This window comes from Notolepis coatsorum, assembly GCF_963971535.1.
Source record: "Notolepis coatsorum genome assembly, chromosome: 8".
Classification (NCBI taxonomy): domain Eukaryota; kingdom Metazoa; phylum Chordata; class Actinopteri; order Aulopiformes; family Paralepididae; genus Notolepis; species Notolepis coatsorum.
This window is the reverse complement of record NC_140172.1, coordinates 68,504,154-68,528,464: the sequence shown is the minus strand read 5'-3', so window position 1 is coordinate 68,528,464 and position 24,311 is coordinate 68,504,154. Positions and strand designations below refer to the sequence as shown.

General features: G+C 46.3%; 1 protein-coding gene across 1 annotated transcript in view; it reads right to left on the bottom strand.

Moving 5' to 3' along the window:
* glra4b (glycine receptor, alpha 4b) overlaps positions 1–24,311 on the bottom strand; it is a gene marked incomplete at both ends in the record, with an annotated part of 115,067 nt that overhangs the window by 65,171 nt on the left and 25,585 nt on the right. The gene's annotated exons all lie outside the window — the stretch shown is intronic.

Below are 24,311 nucleotides of genomic sequence, written 5' to 3'. Positions count from 1 at the left end.
AGTGCCGACAGACACTCACCAACCAGCCAGAGGTTGGTACTGGGAAAACCCCCAGCAAAGGTACCAAAGGTACAATTCCACACTCAGTGTAGGGGTGGACGGTATAAACGGTATACGGTATAAACGGTATTAATTTGCTGTACGGTATGGATTTTGACTATACCGTTTAACCGGTAGAGCAGCTCTAAAATAGCAATGACGTCATGTAACCACAGCGCGACTATTTCAATCGCATTTGCCCCTAAAAATAGATAGAATTAGTCATAGATAATAGATATGTGCAAACTGGAAAAAGTTATTTAGGAGGCTTCGCGCAGTGGGCGTGTCAACACGCAATTGTCATTTCATAATAAACACATATCACCACGGCGCACAGCAAGTTTCAATTTCAGTTCCTGGCATTTTTAACCAGTGGAGAAAGGTAAGATATTTCCCTATCGTTTTTCTTATATGAATTATTCTACGTTAATAAAACATACCTGGTGATCAACTACAGTTTGCTGTAAACATTACGATATGTGTGTAGTGTTATGATAACGACGGCAGTAGCGGGAGCCGGGAGGACGGCGTGCAGCAGTGGATTTGCGAATAGCATGCAGCTGCAGAGCCGCAGAGCCAGTGGCTCTTTCAGGTCTGGTCACAGGCCCGTCAAACAGCGCCCCCCCACCCAACGGCTGAATTGCCAATGGCTGAAATGAATGACCTGAAAGAGCCCCTGGCTCTGCGGCTCTGCAGCTACATATGCTTCTAGCAAAATCCAGCCCCGCTGTTTGCAATGGGAGCAGGAGTCTCGACTCTGGACTTATTTTATATGGAATATAATGACTTTATATGCAAAAGTAGCCTAGTTTTAAGTTAAAATATTATGAATCTACATGCCTTGAGGATGTCATTCTTTATATAGCCTGCCTATCAGGCAAAAAAAATTATTCTAACAGAAACACTGATACCGTGATATATACCGTTACCGTCTATGCTTCAAATTATACAGTGATATACATTTTAGACCATACCGTCCACACCTAACTCAGTGGGATTAGGCCTAAAGCCAACAAGAGAATACTTACTCCAATGGAGGAGTGGCGCAGAGGCCAACAATATCTATATACATATACCAGTACTCTAGTCCACCCGAAGCAGTAGATAAGCACAGTATCAATTCCACCACAGTGGCAAACAATGGCAACCTCACTCTACTCTGGTCACTGGCAATTGACAGAATGAGGCGCCCAGACGTGTGTGTGCTGTCAGGTATTTGTCTACCCGCCCCTCTCGAGGTGATTGCCATCAGCTGTCATTCATTAGGCAATCAGCACTCTTCAGTGTAGGGACGGGCAGCACCTGACAGGGAGAGAAAAGAGACAGCATTAGCTCTCATGTTCACACACACACACATCACATACAAAACACAACACATTAATTATACTAACCTGATGTTCAGAAGTTGTCATAAATACAGTAATAATGGTAATGACCAACCCACGTACCCAGGTACGTCACAACCTGCAAAAGAAGCTCAGGAAGGATGAAGGTTACCATGCAGAGTACAGACAGGTGGCGACACAACGAGCCATGAGCCTGCAAAAGAAGACAGGAAGATCTAAGAGCAGAGAGAAGACTGTAAGATTGAAGAGGAAAGAGGATGGAATATCTAAGACCACAGAGAAGGTACCTCTTCAAGAACCAAGGAAAGATGGCCATGTCTGGTACATACCCCATCACAGGGTGTATCATAAAAGAAAGAAAGAAAGTGGAAAGAACATTAGTGGTGTTTGATTCACATCATCATTCCAAGGCACCACCATGGCAAACTCTGGAGTGGAGTGGATTGTGGATCAACTTTGTTATTTTGGGACGAGGAATGTCCAGAAGACAATATGGACTTTCAAAGAAGAATGGCCAGCTATAATGAACACTCACCTGACCATGTTATTTGTTTTATAATTGTGTAGGCACAATTAGGGGCCGGTGTAAAGGCCATATGAGTGTTTTTGTTATAGATTATTATTATTATTATTAGTATTATTATTATCATTATTATTATTTCCAATAGAAGGATATGATTTATGGGAATATTATGATCTGATTATATCTGTGTAGCCAATTGTGTAGCCTCCTCTACTCCCTGTGCACACATGACTGTGTGGCTCAGTGGAGTAACAACACAATCATCAAATTTGCTGACGACATAGTAGTGGTGGACCTGATCTCTGCAAACGACGAGAGGGCCTACCTGGAAGAGGTCAAGGTCTTGGCGGGATGGTGCCAGGAGAACAGCCTCTCCCTGAACGTCAGCAAAACAAAGGAGATGATTGTGGACTTTAGGAGGTCGGGGGTCAGGGACTACAGCCCCCTCAGCATCGACGGGGCACCGGTTGAGAGAGTGAATAGTTTTAATTACCTCGGAGCCCACATATCCGAGGACTTGACATGGACCACACACATTGACAGTGTTGTGAAGAAGGCACGACAACGCCTCTACTTCCTCAGGCGCCTAAGGAAGTTCCAAGTCAGTCAGAAGATCCTTAAGAACTTCTACTCATGTACAATAGAGAGCATCCTGACTGGCAACATCACCTCCTGGTTTGGGAATAGCACTGCACAAGACCGAAGCAGACTACAGAGAGTGACACGTTCAGCCGAACGCACAATTGGAGGGGGGCTTCCCACCCTCCAGAACATTTACAACAAGCGGTGCAGGGGTAAGGCTAAGAGAATCATCAAGGACTCCAGCCACCCAAACAACTGCCTCTTTGAACTGCTGCGGTCAGGCAAGCGATACCGGAGTCTCATGGCGAGCACAGAAAGACTCAGAAGAAGCTTCTATCCCCAGGCCATCAGGCTGCTCAACGAACAATAAACACTATGCAACAACCATCAAATGCACACAGCACACACATCCACACGTACACACTCACTTTAAACAAACACACTGTAGCACCCACTCTCCACACTTTAGATCACCTAAACACACTTTATATTTATTGGTAAAGGATTTGCACTACAACTCGTACACCTTACTGTAAATTGTACCTAAATTGTACCTCATCCCATTTCTGCTTTGCACTATATAGTATTGTATATTAGTACATTGCATAGTGTAACTGAGGGGTACAATTCCCTGACTGTATTGATAAGTATGGTATCATTAAACCACTACCGCTTTATGTACTTTAACTACTGGCCATACAGTACACGATATCTAAATATGATGAACACTTTCCCACAATGAAATCGGTTCCACACAAAGGTAATAATCAAATATTTAATATAGCAAAAGGTACATATGATAGTTACCATTACATTTATGATTTGAATGCACTTGTAAGGCAAATGAGTACTCGTAGGCAAATCAACACTGAATGTCCAATCTCTGGTTACGCAGGAAGCAAGTATACAACCTGGCTCTTAGGGAATTAGATCTATGGTACTCTTAATGATATAGCGGGATACTCTGGAAGGGGTCCTCCCGGTTGTAAGCCGGTAGGGGGGGTAGGAGAGCCGTCGGTAGTAGACCGTCTGGTCAACGATGTCTAGGGAGACTTCAAGTACAGAAGACAGTGCAGTAGACTCTTGATCCGCAGATGAATACACCTTGGTTCTCTTGTAGGCTGTAGCTCCACAGTGAAGAAGAAGCTAGGCGACCTCAGTCTCTCTGAGCGCCGACTCAACTTGACTCCTCTCGGGGGTAAATCCAACACTCACAGGCGTCGGCGATTATCCGCTCCACAAATCACAGTACCAAAGCAAATATATTCCAGCCGCATAGGGCTCAGCAGTCGTCGGGTAGGTAATCCAGTGTACATGTCCCTCGGTCCTCGTCTAGATCTCCTCGGATGAAGGCGCCATGTGGTCGGCCCAGCCTGGTTAAGACTCTAGATAACACGAGGAAGCGTTGGAGATGCTGGTCACTTTAGAACTCTAACCGCACGATGCACCATACACGATAGACTATTATTACTTAATAGAAATACGTCGCACTCGACGGTACAGTGCCAAACTCTGACAATTCAGCTATTAATTCGCACGAGGTCTCGATGCTATTCTAAGGCCAAACAGGCCATACTACACCGCACGCGGTATCGTGGGTGAGGCTTCACGTTCTGTTACTTAGTTGGGTAGAAGGGTAAAGGACTAAGGGATAAGAGGACTTCTACATTTACTTGCGCCATATTTATATGCACGGTGAACAAATAGTGCCACTCTCGTTTCGGTAGCCGTATCCCTGAGCGGAGCCGGGGCTAGTACGGACATGTCTCGTCGGTACCTTTGAACTTGACGCCAGGGGCTGGTCCCTGGCGCCTGGTCCTTTTGTCCAATAAGAGAATGAACTATTATGGGCTATAGTAGGCTAAAGGGATATTCCGTGTATATGTACAAGGAATATACAAGGGATATCAAACGATATACAAATACTATTCAATATATATCAATAAATAAATATATATATTCGGTTTAATCTGATCCTTCGTAACAGCCGCCCCCTAATTAGTCCCACCTAATTAGCTAAGCAGAGACATATTAACCGCACTGTCCACTACTCAATGTCCGCTGTGAGGGTCAGTCAATTCACAAAGTCATGGGGTCATGGTCGTCATCGATAGTATCGGGGAGCCTTGGCAGTTCTATTAGCCTCGCCACGGGTCGGGTGTAGGTCCGCCCTTGGACGAGCACTTCAGCTGCTCGGACCTTTCCATCGGCACCGGTGATCACTTTGCTTACGCGGCCAGCCGGCCACATAGCTCGGGGTAGTGACTGGTCGATAATCATGACGACTGTTCCTTCTGTCAAATTGTCTCTCTCTTTCACCCATTTCTGGCGGGTCTGTAGAGACGGTAGGTAGTGGAGTAGGAAGCTGTTCCAAAACTTGTCAGCCAGTACTTGACTGTACCTCCACATTCTTCGGCCGTTCGCTTCTTCAGGCCTGTACATTGTCTGGGGTAGCGCGGGGTCCAGCCGCCCCATCAAGAGTGTGTTGGGGGTGACTGGGTCGACATCTGCTACATCACTTGAGACGTAACCGAGGGGCTTTGAGTTCAATACTCCCTCGATCTCCGTGAGGACTGTCATTAAGACTTCTTCCGCCACGGTCTGGGCCCCAAGCACGGCGTACAGGGCTGTCTTTATAGAACGTACTTCTCGTTCCCAGGTTCCACCGAAGTGAGGTGCGTTCGGGGGATTAAACTGGAAGTCAATCTGGGATGGAGCGAGGTGGGTCTTAAGTTCTGGGCCCATAGCTTGGAAGCTCTCTCTCAGCTCTCTTTCTCCGCCTTTGAAGTTTGTCCCGTGATCAGACAATGTAGACGGTTTTCCTTTCCGTGATGTGAATCTTCGGAAGGCCATAAGGAATGAGTCTGTGCTCATGGTTGGAAGGAGTTCGATATGTATCGCTCTGGTGGTCATGCATTTGAATACAATACCCCACCGCTTCTCGGTTCCTCTTCCTTTCTTTATATACAGCGGGCCGAAACGGTCCATACCGGTGGAGTGAAAGGGCTTGTCGCCGAGTCGGAGGCGACAGGGAGGTAGGTCTGCAATCCGGGGTATACTGGGCTGGGCTCGCCACTTACGACAGTCTAGACAGGTTCGCTGGAAGCGCCGCACTGCTTCTCTCCCTTGCAGTATCCAATAACGACGTCTGATCTCCGCGAAGACTCTCTCTGCCCCTGCGTGGTGCACATCCTCGTCGTATTTCTTTATGATCAGCTCTGTGACCTTGTGTCGGCTGTTCAAGACTATCGGGTACTTGACGTCATCCGGTAAGTCTGGGGCTCTCCGCAGACGACCACCCACTCTGATGAGATTATGGGCGTCGCTCTCGGGGGCTAGGTGGAGCAGTCTGCTGTCTGATGGGACGGGCTTTGCTCCCTGTAGACAGGCTAGCTCATCGGGGAACGAGTCTCTCTGGGCTCGTTGTAGTAGAAGAAGTTCTGCTTCTTCGTAGTCAGCTGCTGAAATGTCAGTCGTGGGCTGCACCTCTGGGTGGTGCCACAGAAATGTCTTTAGCTGCGCACTCTGTAGGGTGAGGCAATCGTCTATGTCGGGGTCTGTGGAGACGAGTGTGTTCAATCCACAGAACATGGGTTTCTTGTTTTCGGCCTCCTCTTTACTCGCCTCCCGTGGGGTGGGTGTAGGCCACTCTTCTTCCGGGAGCTTGAGGAACTCTGGCCCGTCACTGTAGAGGTTGTGACGGGTGAGGTCATCCAGGGACATTCCCCGGGTGATGACGTCAGCTGGGTTGTGTTTGGTGTCCACATACCTCCAGCTCGCTACTTCTGTTAACTCTTGAATCTCGGTGACTCTGACTCCCACGAAGACCTTGTATCTGCACGAATCAGACCGGATCCATGCGAGTACGGTCGTGGAGTCTGACCACAAGATTGTTCTTTGCACCGGGATGGTGAGTTCACGTTGGATTAACGTGGCGAGCTGCGCTCCTGCTAGGGCTGCGCAGAGCTCTAGACGCGGGATAGATTGTTGCTTTCGTGGGGCTATTCTTGAGCGAGCCAGGATGAAGGCAGTATGTATTTCTCCTCCCTCCTCTCGGGCACGCAAGTAGGCCACCGAACCGTAGGCTACTTCGGAGGCGTCGCTGAATACGTGCAGGTCGATCTTGCATGTCTCTGGCCTCACTGTGGGTGGGAAGTAGCTGCGGCGTATATTAACACCTGGGAGTGAGCGGAGTTCCGTCTCCCACTCTCTCCATGTGGATGCAAGGTGTTCGGGTATGGGATCGTCCCAGCCCTGGTCCTTGTCCCATAGCGCTCTTACAATCATCTTTGCCCTGGTGGTGTAAGGTAGAATACATCCCAACGGGTCATATTGTCTGGCGAGTGTTCTGTATACACTCCGTCTGGTGGTCGGTATTGCCGTCGACCTTCCCTGCTCCTTGGTCAGGGGTTTGTGTCTATAATGGAGCGAGTCTGTTTTGAAGCGCCAGACTAGTCCTAGTGTCATTTCTTGGGCTTCTCCTGGGATGGTCGCCATCCAGGTGTCGCTGCTCGCTGCCTTGTCCTCGGGGGAGAGGCTGCGCAGTACTTGCGGGTCGCTGCTGGCCCACTGCCTGAGATCAAAGCCGCCTTTGATCAGGGAGGCGCGGAGCTTGAGTAGAAGAGCCTCGGCTTCTTCTGGCGTCGAGACGCTTTGTAAACAGTTGTCCACGTAGAAACTATTTGTCACACTTTGTCGGACCTCTTCATCTGCTGCTGGGTCCTCTGCGACGTGTTTTTGTAGTGCAAACGTAGCACAGCATGGGCTGCATGTGGTTCCGAAAGGGAGGACTTCCCATTGATAGATGGCTGGGTGCTCATCTCCGATCCTCTCTCTCCATAGGAACCGCAGCAGGCGCTTGTCCTCTGGGGGGAGGCTGCGCAATACTGGGGGGTCGCTGCTGGCCCGCTGCCGGAGATCAAAGCCGTCTTTGATCAGGGAGGCACGGAGCAGCGCACGACGTCGCCAGTCAATTTTCTTTATGTGTCCCGCTGTGATTCGCTTGTTAATCTCAGCGCGGTACACAGCCTCTTGAGCGGGGTCTTTGGCTAGGCGCCGCTCTGTGTTCAATAGATACCGCTCCGTCGCCTCTTTTGTGGCGTGAAAGGTGGGCATTCCCTCTCGCCTCAGGAGTGGAGTTGCGTATCTCATCACTCCGTTGACTGTGACTCTCTTTGTCCCGTGCTCGAGGAGGGCTATAGCGTAAATATCTTCCTTAGAACGAATGTCTTTCTTTTCGTTCTTAAAGGGCATTGTCTCTAGTGTCCATAGCCTCTCGACATGCTGCAGGAGTGTGGTGTCTTCTTCTGTCGCTCTGGAGTGGAGGCAGCTAGTGGCTGCTGTTCGGTTAAGAGACTTGGCGAGGGGGCCTTGTAATGTCCATCCTAGGCGGGTCTCGACTGCTGCAGGACAACCTCTGGGTCCTGTATGGACCCGGTCTATCGGGACTATGAGGTCTGCATGGTCGGAGCCTATCAGCAGGGTCGGGGTGGCACCGTCTATGAGCGGGATAGGGAGTTGACGCAGGTGCACATATTTATCCATCAGCTTGGCGATGGGGTAGGTGTACTGCGATAGTCCTATTTCTTGGCTGGTGAAAGCATTAGTAATCCTATACCGTCTCTCTGGCTGCCCGCTTGCTGCGATAGTGAAGGAGACATTCTCGCCCTTTATCGTCTTTAGATCTCTTCTTATTGTCCGAATCGTCATCTGGTTCTCGCTCCCCCGCAGCCCCAGCTGGGCCGCAGCGGACGCGAGGAGAAGGGTCTTCTCTGACCCGTCATCAAGGACGGCGTAAGTGTCCATGACCTTATCTTGGTAACTCAGTGTTACGCGGACCACCTTTAAGAGCACCTGGGCGCCGCTGCTGCTAGCGGGGTCAATGTACATAACACTTGCCTTTGTGCTGCTGGATGGTGCAGGCTTTCTTCTGTTACTGTCGTGTAGGACATCTCGGTGGGCTCCGTCACACCGACTACACCTCTTCTTGAGGCGGCACTCGGCTGCCATGTGACTGCGCGCACATCGGTAACAGCGCCTGTTGGACTTTATCCAGTGACTCGCTTCTTCAGCGGTCATCTTCTTGAACAGGTCACATTGTGACAACCAGTGTTCCTTCTCGCAGTACGGGCACACCATCTTCCACTTCTCTTTCATCGAGGGGGTACTGTGGTTCTTGCTGCTCGGTACTGATTCTGATTGGTGCATGACAGTCACCGATCTTCGGCCATCGTTTGCTCTCCTAGGTCCCTCTCTGGAGCTTGGTGTGCTCCGCATGAACGTATCCAGCCGTAGGCTGCTGACTTCCCTCGCCAGGAAGTCGGCTAGGTCTAGGAGGGATGGCTCGGGACCGTTAGGATCACGGTGGTCTCTTTGCCGCCTGAAGCGCTCCTGTCGGGCGGGCGGCAGCTTCTCTAAAATCCTCTCGACGTTCGAGTTTGCGTATAGTTCGTGCATGCCCTTTTCTCGTTGCGCCCCCAGCATCCCTACCAGGGATTGTACTTTGATAGACAGGTCGTCTAGTGAGCGATTGTCTGTTGCTGGGGGTAGGCGGTCAATATGCCTTATCTCTTGTATTACGTAATCCCATATACGTCCATATCTTTGGTCTAGTGCTGCTAGAGCCGCTGTGTATGGGGTAGTAGAGGTGGCATAGGCCAGCGCTATGTTGTGCGCTCTGGGCACTTTCAGGTGCTTCAATAGGATAGCATACTTGTGGCGTTCATCAGCTACATCCACCATCATTGTCTCTAAGCACATCCGTAGCTCCGTGTACTGTGCTCGGTTCTCATGGGTGAAGTCTGGAAACGTCGGTGTGCCAATGTATGACGCCGTGGATGGCTGGCACATCGGTGAGCGTTGGAAGAGAGGCCTCCTGGGCGAGTCTCCTCTTACGCCTCTCGGTGGGCTGGTACCGGCAGGGTACCATGGCCCGCTGGTCCAGGTACTATTCCTCGGGACTGTTCGTGCGTCATGCTCACCCGTGAATAGAGTCGGGGGTCTGTAGCGCAGAGCCGCGGGGGTATAGCCTGGGCTGTACTGGACCTCCTGGTCCTGTGGAGTAATGTGCTGCTGTCGGGCTTGACTCTCCTCTTCTCCCTCTTCTTCCTCTGCCAGGTCATCTAGATCCTGTAGTCGTCTATTTAGCCTCTCCGCGGTGTACGCCGTTCCTTCCTTGTAGCTGGGTCTCACTGGGACCAGTCGGGGAAGGAGTTCGGAGGGGGGTGTAGGCTCTCTCTGGTGGTCGGGCTCAGGGTTGCTTAATCGGTTAGGGGAGGGTGCCCTTGACCCGTGTCTTGACGAGGCCCTGGAACCCCTTGTGGAGGGAGGGGGTGTTGCCCTGGTGATCAGCTGCTCCATTAGCTGCGCTTGTAGTCTGTCGCGCTCGGCTTGTAGTCTGTCGCGCTCGGCTTCGCGCTTGGTGAGATCTGCTTCTCTTTGGGCACCGGCAGCGGCACGCTGGGTGTCGGCCCGGTCTCTTGCCATATTCTCTTCCGTCTGAAGGCGTCTCAGCTCCAGACGTATGCGCTCTTCTTCGCTCCGTTGCTGCGCTTGGAGGCGTTCTCTTTCAATGGTAGAATGTTCGCGCTCGCTAAGCGTCTGTGCTTGGAGTCGATCGCGCTCCGTAGAGGCTGCTAGGCTGGCGAGGAACGCCTGTGCCAGCATCCTCTCCGCCTCGCTGGGGGAAGACGCTGGTTGAGGTGATCCGCTCCTGGCAGTACCCGTTGGGGATGCGTTCCCCTGCGGGGAGTCCTGGAGCTCTATCTCCTCGGCGCTCTCCTCATCTTGTTCCGTGCAGAGTTCCATCTCTGGAGGGTTGTCTTCCTCCCGGAGCTCTTGGGGGACTACTTCTTCGGTCTTGGCGGGGGGTAAAGTCGTGTCAGTTCCCTCCTGGTCCCCACCGTGAGCTTGGTCAATTACATTAGAACCCACTAGGGCCTCTGTGGTCGGGGTATCCTGGTTGATAGGGTCGGACATAATTTTACTTTCTACTTTTACCGCGTTTACCGTTTGTAGAAGGCTAGGTAGTATACTGGCAGCGTAATCCTCTAAGTACTGAGGTGGCTGTCGTCTACGCTGCGGGCGTTCTACTTTAGGAGGACCGTTTCATGGAGTGTTCATCATAGGCCATTTCAATATTAATACCACTATATTAATATTACACTAATTACCCTCCGGCTCGAAGGACCAATTGTAACTGAGGGGTACAATTCCCTGACTGTATTGATAAGTATGGTATCATTAAACCACTACCGCTTTATGTACTTTAACTACTGGCCATACAGTACACGATATCTAAATATGATGAACACTTTCCCACAATGAAATCGGTTCCACACAAAGGTAATAATCAAATATTTAATACAGCAAAAGGTACATATGATAGTTACTATTACATTTATGATTTGAATGCACTTGTAAGGCAAATGAGTACTCGTAGGCAAATCAACACTGAATGTCCAATCTCTGGTTACGCAGGAAGCAAGTATACAACCTGGCTCTTAGGGAATTAGATCTATGGTACTCTTAATGATATAGCGGGATACTCTGGAAGGGGTCCTCCCGGTTGTAAGCCGGTAGGGGGGGTAGGAGAGCCGTCGGTAGTAGACCGTCTGGTCAACGATGTCTAGGGAGACTTCAAGTACAGAAGACAGTGCAGTAGACTCTTGATCCGCAGATGAATACACCTTGGTTCTCTTGTAGGCTGTAGCTCCACAGTGAAGAAGAAGCTAGGCGACCTCAGTCTCTCTGAGCGCCGACTCAACTTGACTCCTCTCGGGGGTAAATCCAACACTCACAGGCGTCGGCGATTATCCGCTCCACAAATCACAGTACCAAAGCAAATATATTCCAGCCGCATAGGGCTCAGCAGTCGTCGGGTAGGTAATCCAGTGTACATGTCCCTCGGTCCTCGTCTAGATCTCCTCGGATGAAGGCGCCATGTGGTCGGCCCAGCCTGGTTAAGACTCTAGATAACACGAGGAAGCGTTGGAGATGCTGGTCACTTTAGAACTCTAACCGCACGATGCACCATACACGATAGACTATTATTACTTAATAGAAATACGTCGCACTCGACGGTACAGTGCCAAACTCTGACAATTCAGCTATTAATTCGCACGAGGTCTCGATGCTATTCTAAGGCCAAACAGGCCATACTACACCGCACGCGGTATCGTGGGTGAGGCTTCACGTTCTGTTACTTAGTTGGGTAGAAGGGTAAAGGACTAAGGGATAAGAGGACTTCTACATTTACTTGCGCCATATTTATATGCACGGTGAACAAATAGTGCCACTCTCGTTTCGGTAGCCGTATCCCTGAGCGGAGCCGGGGCTAGTACGGACATGTCTCGTCGGTACCTTTGAACTTGACGCCAGGGGCTGGTCCCTGGCGCCTGGTCCTTTTGTCCAATAAGAGAATGAACTATTATGGGCTATAGTAGGCTAAAGGGATATTCCGTGTATATGTACAAGGAATATACAAGGGATATCAAACGATATACAAATACTATTCAATATATATCAATAAATAAATATATATATTCGGTTTAATCTGATCCTTCGTAACACATAGTATATTGTATATTGTACGGTAACTCAGTTACTTCTATTCTGCATCGAACATTGTACATATGTCTATACTGAACACTGACTTCTATTTTTACTTCTATTTTACATGCTATACTATTTTATTTCATACTTATCTTGTCTAGCACAGTTTCTGGAGCGTAACAGTAAGAAGCATTTTGTATAAAAGTATTCTGTACTTCTGTATGACAACTATTAAAGAAACTTGAAACTTGAAACAATTGAATGGACTCTGTTGTACTGTGGGTGGATCACCTGTCAGGCGGACCAGCCACAGTGAGCGCGGCAGAGATCATAAATGGGTGATAGGAATCAGCTGGGTGGTGTAGCCACGGGGGAAAGCATAACATTTTCTGACCGCTTTGGAAACACTTAGAATAGTCCTAGAAACGCTTTGAACAATTAGAACCACGCTTATAGGAACAATAGGATCGCTTTGATCACCTCTCCCATGTAAACCATATATATTCTAAATAAATCGGATATCTGTGGTATCTGATAACGACACTCAAGGTGTGGAGACTATTATTTGGATGGAGCGCGTACGGAATCACCCCCCCCCCCCCCCCCCCGGTTGCCAGTAGAAGCGGACCCAGGCAGAGGCCGCTACACTCCTCTAACACATAGTATACCATCACTCCTCTAACACATAGTATACCATCACTCCTCTCTAACACATAGTATACCATCACTCTTCTAGCCCATAGTATACCATCACTCCTCTCTAACACATAGTATACCATCACTCTTCTAACACATAGTATACCATCACTCCTCTAACACATAGCATACCATCACTCCTCTATAACACATAGTATACCATCACTCCTCTATAACACATAGTATACCATCACTCCTCTAACACATAGTATACCATCACTCCTCTAACACATAGTATACCATCACTCTAACACATAGTATACCATCACTCTTCTAACACATAGTATACCATCACTCTTCTAACACATAGTATACCATCACTCCTCTCTAACACATAGTATACCATCACTCTTCTAACACATAGTATACCATCACTCTTCGAACACATAGTATACCATCACTCTTCTAACACATAGTATACCATCACTCTTCTAACACATAGTATACCATCACTCTTCTAACACAGGGGTTCCCAAAGTCGGGGCCGCGACCCCCAGCTGGGTTGCGAGCCGCCGCGGGGGGTTGCCAGATGATTTGAAAAAAAAGAAGAAAAAAATCCCCCAAAATTCAGTTTACATAGTAAGTTAAAAACAGCCTAAATAAATACTAGCAATATATATGAGAGGGCATGTACAACCCTAGGGACTGTTGCAGTTTCTGCTTAAACACATGGAATGATGGAGGTGATGAAAGTTTAAGGGAGTTTTGGAGAGAGTTCCAGTCATTTGCTGCATCAAAACTAAAGGAATTATGGCCAAAGACAGTGTGGGCCTTTGGAACAGATAAAGTAATGAGATCACTGCACCTCAGGTGGTAGTTGTTATGGGACACGTGCAGGAGGCTGGAGAGCTATTGAGGTGTCTTTCCTAGAAGAGTCGTGTAAATAAGTAGAAGCCAGTGATTAAGTCGCCTGGTGTGGAGGGAGGACCAGCCTATCAATTTATACAGTTCACAATGGTTGGTGGAAAAAGGTGCGCCAGTGGCAAAACGGCTGGCCGAGTGGTGGAGAACATCAAGCCTGTTAAGGGCACACTTGGAAGCCATTTTATAGATGTCATCACCATAATCAAATATAGGGAGTACTCTCTGCAGTCTGCTTCGGTCGACTTGTGCTATTCCCAAACCAGAAGGTGATGTTACCAGTCAGGATGCTCTTTATTGTGCATGAGTAGAGGTTCATTAAGATCTTCTGACTCACTTTGAACTTCCTTAGGAGCCTAAGGAAGTAGAGGCGCTGCCGTGCCTTCTTCACTACCCTGTCTATGTGTGTGGTCCATGTCAAGTCCTCGGTTATGTGGACTCCTACAGTAGGTACTTGAAATTGTTCACTCTCTCGACCGGTGCCCCATAGATGCTGAGGGGGCTGTAGTCAAATCAAGGGGGGGGGGGGGGGGGGGGGGTATTAAGGGTGGGTACTATATCGACTCCAATTGGGAATTCACTTAGAACATTTTTAAGATTTATTTTAGCATTTGTACAGCTTTATAGGCCATACAAGACCAACAGAGGAGACATGCGACAAATCAGCCCGGGAGCGGGAGGCAAACCCGGGACGGCCGCGTAGGTGTGCGAGGCACTATGCGGTGTGCCACAAGAACATTTTAAAGGTGCATAATTTCTAAGGTATATTTTCATAACTGAATAAACAGGTAGAAAGCTTCCTGAAAAGTTACTATTTACTGCTGTTGTTTACAAAGGCAGGGCCCGCAATATTATGTTTGGTTCACAGTGCCTAAAACTTATTTTGTTTTAATTTATGATGAAACTTTGACATTGAAGGAAGTAGCCTTGTTTTTCAATGTGTATATAAGGTAAATATCTGTAGATGACAGCATCTACTCATAGATCTCAGAGGAGGAGGACAACAGAGAGAGAGTGTGTGTGTGAATGAATGAATGAATGAATGAATGAATGAATGAAAACTTTATTTAACAGATTGTAGAATGGGTACAATACAGTACGGCTCAATACATACAATTGTTAAGGGGATGCAGACCTGAGAAAGATGTTTGTCTTGTTTCCATCAGGGTCCCCCATTTTCAATTCATATAGACATTTATGACATACACAACATACATGACATTTATGGCATAGGGACATATAGGTATTTAGTACCGATACATTTGTGACATAAGCGGTATTCAAATATACAGTACTGTTACCCCTAGATCCTGACAGAGTATATACATATGATGGGGAGGGGACTGTACATTAGGAGGGGGTGGGTGGGTGGGAGGGAAATATACATACAGCGGGGAGGGAATATATACATGCGGTGGGGAGGAGACTGTCTATTAGGAGGTGGTGGGGGTTTTGGGCATTTACGGTGGCCAGTTTCGAATTGCAGCCTCCCGTAGGTGCTCTTTAAGAGCGGTTTTGAATGTGGGCAGGGATTCACATTCCTTTACGGCTTTGGGTAGGGCGTTCCACATTGTTGTGGCATAATTGCGAAACGTGTTTAGTCCCTTGTTTGAGCCGAATCTGGGTTTAACATGATTTGTTGAGCTTCCTCTGGTGTAGTGGTTGTGGTATTCACTGACCTTTGGGAAGTATTTTGACATGTACATGGGCACCCCGGTCATATAGTGTATCTTGTAGACACTATATCTTGTGTTAGCAGCAGACTAAATGCAGCGAGAGAGGATATGGGTATCGTGTCACTTAGTAACGAGGAAGAGGGGGCGGGCCGCCATTGCTAGGGGAAAGACGTTATGTGCTGTGAGTTTTTCCGGGGTAAGTTAGATTAAGATACGATGCAAGCAGGTGCGTTGACAGAGACTTTGAAACAATCCCTCCTCCCCTTGCGGGGGGGGGGGGGGGGGGGGATGGAGTGCCACGACATCGCTAGCTCCGGCTAACAGGGAAGGTTTTGGCTGACGACGAGGCCTCAAAACCATTGGACTAAAAGCAGAAGAGACGGTAGAATAATGAATTTAGTTTGTCTTCAACGACTGTTCAAGGACATTTCAGAATTGTTTACATCTTGTATGGGGCTATGTTTATGAAAATAAACATCACAATCTAAGGGAGTAGATCACGTTGCCAGTGTCGAATTCTTTATGAGACGGATTGCATGGACGGGTTGATACAGTGTGCGACAGCCAATATGAGATAACCAAGTACGGATGACACAACATGGAGGAAAGTCACAGAGCAGCAGGTGACGAGTTGATTAAATGATTAATGGCTGAAAACACTGTAATCTTTCAACATGGAAGGCAAAAACATAAGTGCAGCACATCTACTGTAGACATAACAAGGACATACGGTGTAATGTGAAACTAGCACAAATCACATTTCCTGTAAGCCGCCACTCGGGGGAGAATGACTAACCATGTGTGAGTGATTCAATGAATGTTAGTGAGTGAGTGAGTGGGTGACATTGCAATGAGGTGCATTGTATCTGAAAATAACAGCCCCTTCATACCAAGTCAAAACAAGTAAAATTCTGCAAAATCTACAGTCTCACAAGAGTTTATTTTCTTTACTTAATTTCTAAACTAGAGTTAGATGTTTTGAATATTTGTGAATATTTATAACTCTATGTTACATGACTGAGGATGTGTTTCAGGAGCTTTTGGTGTTAAAAACTCCAAATAAATGATCTGTAAATGATCTATTAACAGTCTGGTTTTCATTGTTATTTCTTTTATTCGCTATATCCATTAATAATTCATCCATCCAGCCTGATATCATTGGGAATGGGTCTGAGATCGCAAACGTCCAATACCGCCGCCTAACGCCTTGCGGCCTCTATTGCACTCCATTTGAAACGATGTGGCTTGATGTCTGGGCCGAGCTGCGGCGTGCAGGCGGGGTCTAAATACTCGGGCAAGACAAGCGGTTATAACGGATGCATCGACGAGGGTCACCCCCCCCCATTCATGTTCAATGCTGGATTACGTTGGAAACACGATCGCGATCAGTATTTGGAATGGCGATCAGATAATTGGATTATTCTTTTTGCAGTACATCATAGACAAGGTAAGGGCTATATGTTATCAATCTGGCGTTGATCCGATAATTCTTTCCCCACGATCGGAGCGTGTGTCTGTAATGTACTGTGTAGCGTATTCCGTTGGTGGCGATCGAAGCATAGAAAAACGACCCCCCCCCCCCCCCCCCCCCTCATGCATGCATGATGAAACATAATACCGATAATCTAGCATTGATTTCAGATTGATTATTGATCCAGGCGAGGAATGGCAGGATTTATAATGAAATGCAGTCAAATGCTGTTTGGCTGCGTTTCCTGGGATTACACAGAATTACTCTAAAACTATACTCATATTCACCACGGTATAAAACGGAAATGTATGGATGAAAAAATTATCTGTTTTTTGCATCTTGACCGGAAGAAACTCAATGACAATCGACTATGTTATTAGATCCATAGCTATAATATTTAATATAGTTTTAGCACTGCAAACACCGGCATTTATCCCCATTGAACAAAGCACTGGCACACACGGCCATACGCCCACAGCGACCTCTGGCGCTGAACCTGTTAACACATTCCCGGCCAATCACGTATATAGTATACGTGATTGGGAGCCGACGCTTGATGGCCAATCACGTATATATACGTGTTTAACTCGTTTTTTCTTTTATTCGATTTTAATATCATATTCAATGTCACAGAGCTGTATTTTGGCTGGAAAAGGCATATTGGGACTCGGAAAGTGCAGTACCGGCCAGATCCTGGTATTGGCGCTGTCTCGAGAATGCAGTAATCCTTGTTGCAGACTTGGTGTCACCTTTTTTACGCTCCGGGCAAACTTTTTTGTTAGTCTGAAGGGAGGGCTTCACCCGATCGCCTGGAATACTTTTTGCGACGTCGAATTCATTATGCAGTAAAGGAATATGGTATCAGCCAATGGACATATGATCTAGCAGATGGCGATCAAATAACTGGAATATTCTTTTTGGAATCCAACCGGCCACAGGTAAGAGCAATTTGATGTCAATTTGAGCTTGATCGTGCAAGGATTTAATAGCCATCCCCCTGCTCATCCTATGTTGTGGTAATAACGAATGCCGTTATTGGTAATCAATAATCAGAAACGACTTCCCCCACCCCCCCTTTCATGCATTCATGATGGAACATAATACCGATCATATGCATTTGGATTTTTAACTCTAGCTTGTGTAGGGACGAAACGCCAATCGATTTAACGTTATTAGCTTAGCGCCTTATAAATAGCTTTGCAGGAATTATCCCAGATCATTCAGATATAACACTCATATTCACCACGGTATAAAACGGGAACGTATTGATGAAAAGAAAATTCTTTATGGCATATTGAACGGAAGGTTCATACTGTCAATTGACAATGACATTGGACCCATAGCTATAATATAAAATATAGATTTAGCTCTACAAACAACATGACGCACAGTGAACGTTTGTAATGGAAAGGTGGCCTTCTTAGACTGGGGCCCATCTAATGGCTGGCCATGAATGTGTTAACACTTTGGGTGCCGGAAAACGCTTTACAGCGTCATTCCCGGCCATGCTCAAGTTGCCGAAGGACGCTTTACAGCGTCTTTAATATCAATATTTCAAAAATCTGTGATCGGATTCATATTTCCCCTCCGCTGGCCTGAGATCCACCAGGGGGACCCACTGAGCTCTCTGGCGGTTCAGGAGCGCCATCTGGTGGCCGATCGGCGCAATCGTCAAACAGGAAGTGCTGTGGAGGTTGTGCTGGTCGGCCATATTACTTCCGGGCACTCGGTTTGGCTACCGGCACTCTGGCTCGTCACAATATATAGCGATCCATTGCCAATAACTCGATAAACAACATGATTTGGACGTATATAGTATTATACAAGCTGGAAATGGTTCATCGGGATAAACATCCCATAATTGAAAACGGTCTACACCGCGCTGATCGTCCAACGGCGCGAGGAAGATCCGGTAAGATTCAGCGTTATTTTTGAACGTGTTCCATATAAACTGTTATGATGAACATATGACCCACACTAGATGAATGATATAACGCTGCCCACGGAATTATAAACGATCCCCCGCCCATCCGGTCATCATCAGATCATACGTAGATCATTCTAGAAGTACGTCCAATTGAAATTTTTTATATCGCCCCGATTGCCATCAAACTGTATTTCATCATCAATATAATGCATTTGGGGCTATAGATCACGTTCTGGAGAAAGCTGCAGAAAGAGATGAAAACATACTTATACATTAGACCATACTTTACTATGAATATGTGAATGAAAAAGTTTAACGTTGCTACACAATGAACAATACATATAGGACTTTGAATGGGCCCTAATAATGGCAATGTAGCAATAGAATTAAAAAAGTTATAGCCATGCAAACAAAGAAGGGGTACTTCTCCATAGACAAATAGAGCTGGCAATCTATGGTATATCATGAATTTAACCCATGGCACCCAAAGTGTACAGTTGTTGTTGTTGTTGTTGTTGTTGTTGTTGTTGTTGTTGTTGTTGTTGTTGTTGTTGTTGTTGTTGTTGTTGTTGTTGTTGTTGTTGTTGTTGTTGTTGTTGTTGTTGTTGTTGTTGTTGTTGTTGTTGTTGTTGTTGTTGTTGTTGTTGTTGTTGTTGTTGTCATAAAATATCTTTTATAGGGTCCATATTTTTGGGGCATCCCTTCTAGCTTACATCTACATCCCCTTCAGTGCGTGGCTGTTTTTATCCATTGAGTCACCTATATATTTTTTAGATAGGTTATCTTACTACATGTACAGTACGTTCTACATGTACGTACATCCTACAAAAATGACATTAATGAATTAATAAAAATAATAATAATTAGGGATGCTCGATATTGGCTTTTTTACCGATACCGATATACCGATATTGTCCAACTCTTAATTTCCGATACCGATATCAACCGATATCACATTTTAATGCCGATATCGGCCGATAATATCGGTAGGCCGATAATATCGGACATCATTTCTATAGAAATGTAAAAAAAAAGAAGAAAAAAAAGAATTTGAAAACCGATACCGATATTTTCCGATATCACATTTTAATGCCGATATCGGCCGATAATATCGGTAGGCCGATAATATCGGACATCCCGAATAATAATACTATTATGTGCCTTACCACTATGTACTTTGCTACTATCATTATACTACTACCTATCATGTTAATAATGTCTATACTACTATGCACTCAAGAGTGTAACACTCAAGTTTGACACTATTTGATGAACAATGCCACTGACCCTTAGCTGCCAGAGATGAACACCTCTTGCTGACTTGTTCACAATTTGTAAGTCGCTTTGGATAAAAGAGTCAGCTAAATTACTAAATGTAAATGCAATCCCTCAAGTTCATATTTGGCTTTTTTATGGGGGGCAAACTCTTGATACAAACTGTACCCTGTGTAAAGTATAAAGAGAAGGGGGGGGAAGTAGCTTGCATCACAGTACCTCTGTAATTATACAATAGCAAAGCATAGTACTGTGTTTCCCTCCAACTGTAAATTAAGATTTAATAAAAAATTATAATCTAGGGCCTGCTGTCTAATTCTACACACTTCTCCCCAAAGCATGTGTAGCAACCTGAATATGTCTGGCTATTATTCAGATTGGCTAACGTAATCTTTTGCATTCCCTGTGTTCACAAGCACGTTGTAACCAGTTGTCCGCTCTTGATCATACCTGCCCGGACATGGACAAATAACGTGCGGTTCTCTTTGACCACCCCTCCCTGATATCGACTATTAACTTGCTGCCCTTTGATCCTCCTCTTCTAAACATTGACGTTTCATAGGGAGACAGGATTACAAGTGCCGGCAGGCGGCGGTGGTGGGGGTCGCTGAGCAGGAAGGATATCAAGAGAAGAAGAAATTATTCATCGCAAGGTGCAACGGGGAGTGGCTTTCTCTTCGGCGTTGGACACAGACGAGGACAGACGTCAACCCCGAAGAGCACCAGAGAAGCGAGCGTGCGAGGAATATACTCCTATGCTACCAAACGGGTTATTCCAGAAATACAGGCGTTAGTTGAGCGGTGGATTAATGCGCCGGATAAACAAATAGGCTCTGCTACAAAACGGGTTATTCCAGAAATATCTGCGGTAGCTTAGCATTTGGTTCGTGTGCCAGAGACACTGTGAAGGCTTCACCCGGCGAGGAGAGCCGAAGACCAGGTGATAGACATTGGTCACCTCGCGGTAGCTGTGTATATAGGCATCATAGTAGGAGGGTGCAATACGACCCGCAGTTTAGTTGTGTTTAGGACAGTACCACAGTTTAGCATGCGCAACGGCCCACCTATTCAGCCCAGCAGAGGATGCCATTACACTGCACGTTGCTCCAGCCTCTTCAAGCCGTTGACCGCAGCACCTGCCCCAGCGCCTCCCCCGCCCCGCCGGCTGTTATCGCGGGATCTCCGTCTGCCATCTTAGCATCCGGACTAGTGGTGCTAGGATTGGGCCCAGGGTTTCCGTTAGAAAAAATTGTTGCCGGCCTCAGTGTCCGGTAGATTTCAATCTACCGGTCAAATGAGAGAAATTCCAGTCAGAGTTTATTGAGCTTAAAAACAATTGATAGGCAAAAGAATGACAACAAAACAAAAGAATGACATCATCAAGGCATGTAGATTTATAATATTTTTACTTAAAACTAGGCTACTTTTGCGTATAAAGTCATTATATTCCAAATAAAATAAATCCCGAGACTCCGTGCTGCTGCCGACTTTAAATCAAATAGGTGTCTGTGGGCAGTCACCCGACATTAAAAACAGCAGTCTGTTATAATCACATTTTTATGAGCTAACGAATTCCGTTATATTGGACATTTGTATTAATTATATCAAGCGAAGAACTGAGAAATTTGGCAGAGAGAGACGGCAACATTATCGTGGGTTTGCGTGACGACTCTCTCTCTCCACCTCCCAATGACTTATTTGCGAGAGTATGTCGATGCAGAGCAGCAGATTCAGCTGTTATTGGCTCTTTTCTGGCTCTATCTAGGGACCGCACAGCAGCGCCCCCCACCCAACATTGAATTGCCAATGGCTGAATTGGAGTACTGCACTGTGCTGCTGCTGCTCCGGCTCTGCAGCTTCACAAAAGTTCGCACACCCAGCACTAAGCTCTCGCTGACAACGTCGTTGTCATTATTAGAAGCAACGATGAAACAAATGTAATGATTGTTTCGTTCATCACATAGGCTATTTAATTTTAGCCTATTTTAATACAATTCAAATAATCAAATTGTGCTTAGACTAAGGGAATTATTTTCACCGGACATTAAGACCGGAGAGATTAAATATGTCGGACTTCAACAGATTTTGCCGGTCAAATACCGGTAATTACCGGCTAACGGAAACGCTGATTGGGCCCCATCTTGGATAAGTATCAGAGGTGCTCCGAGTGTTGAAACGTGTTCGGTAGACAGTCTACTGTGGGGAGCGAGCTCTATGAGAGTGAAGATAAATGGTGCTTTGAATGCACACTGGAGAGCAGTGTAAGAGGGGCGCCCCAAACAGTTCAAGCCGGCTCTAGATAGGTTTTATTTGCTAACTGTGGGCCCACTGTTAATTTCTTTTGAGTGTAATAATATGTGTGTTCTTATATAAAATTCCCATTCAGTAACCCCTTGTATCCCTTCCCTTTTCCTCCCCTCTCTCCCCACTTATGGAGTAGTGGAACAGTATATAAACCCTTAAAGGGAAGGTCTTGTTACTGTGTCTAGCCTAGTGTGAGAAGAGCTTTGCTCAGGGTTGTGTAAGCGGGAAGAGCTTTGCTCAGGGTTGTGTAAGCGGGAAGAGCTTTGCTCATGGTGGTGTAAGCGGGAAGAGCTTTGCTCATGGTGCCTTTTGATAACAATGTAATGGTTGTAGTTGTGTTGAGAACCAAATGTTCCACTAAACAAATACTGAATGGGAGCACTGTGTGTGTGTCTGTTACTGAGTCTGTTGTCTTAACCATTTTCTGTCCGGGTAATGCTCATCATTATTTAACCCTTCCCCACCCCTGTCTCTAGTTCATGGTTAAAGGTCTCTACAGGTCATTAAGGAAGGGTACTGCTTTGGGGAGCGAAAACATTATCCATCTTACTGCCATCAGGTGTGGGAGGGCGCAGGAAGTATTGGGGGAAGTGGGGGTGTGTGGGGAGCTACTGCTGATCGCCCTGGAGGGCCAGAAGGACCAGAGTACCATCCCTAGGTCAGTGAATCCTAGGCCCCATCGCTCCTGCTGTTCGACCCCCACTTTGACATTCCTGGCCTAAAGTCGGGGATCCAGCTAGACCCAGTTCTGCTGCGTCCCGCTACCAGGTGGCCGTGTACAACCACTCCCATAAAGCAGGGATAATCCACCCTGCTACACATGCTAACAGCCACATCAGGGATTTTCAATATGAGATTTGGCTAGTCTGTGCCTCAGGAAGTTAAGATTACATTTTGTAGTGTAGACCAGTCTGTCCTTCTTAAAACTACTGCAGGAATATGTCCAAGACAATATACTGTAATAATGATACAACTGTCACCCTTCTGAGTGCTATGAAGTTATGACTCCATTCAGTAGTATCTCTCCATACATAGAAACAGAACAAGGGAAGTATTTGGGTTGATGCCAGATATTTCCAACACTAACTTGATTATTGGGGGTGATGTTACTTTTGTGTTGGACCAGTATCTGGATAGATCATCATTCTGCACAAAGAATACCCGTCTCCAATAGAAGTAAGCTCCTCAATACATACATCAAGAATATTAACCTGTGTGACCTATGGACTTCAAATCCAACAGCAGGGAATTCTGTTGTATTCCCACGTCCATAATATCTATACTATAATAGAACATTTTCTGGTTGATTGAAAAATATAGCCATATGCTGGTACATTTACATTTTACATTTAGTCATTTAGCTGACACTTTTATCCAAAGCTTTGTGACTGGAAACAGACAACTTGGCGTGTGACAAATAAACATATTTCAAACAACATGAATACATGTTGCGCATTAGTGGGGGTTTGCATAGCTTGCGCATCAAAGGGTTAAACCAAAAGGACTGTGACTACCTGGGAGCCGAGATTACATGTGAGGAAGTTACAGGAGCAATTTAATCTTTGAAAAATGGCAAAACTGGCTAAAAAAGTTATATAAGAAGTTCAGCGACCTACTGGCTCCTTATTTAAATAAAATGTGCGGGCAAGCATATGAGAATGAGGAGCTTCCACACATATTGAGCGAGGCAACTATTATTCTGATTCTGCAAAAAATATTAAACATCCGGAAGAGGTGGGTTGATATAGACCCATCTCCTTGCTAAACTCAGATCAATAAATTCTAAAAGACTTTAACCTAGCCTTTTGATAGGAAAACGGGTACACTTAGATCAGACAGGATTTATACTCCAATGACATTTTGTTCATTATGTGCGGCACCTATTCAATGTTACACGCTCCTCACGGCACCCCAGAAAGGATCTTATGGTACTAGCTTTGGATACGTAAAAAGCATTCGGTTGAATGGCCCTATCTATTTGTGGTCATTCAAATATTTGAAATTGGTGATTTCTTGGATACAACTATTATACAACAACCACTATGCCAAAATACTGACT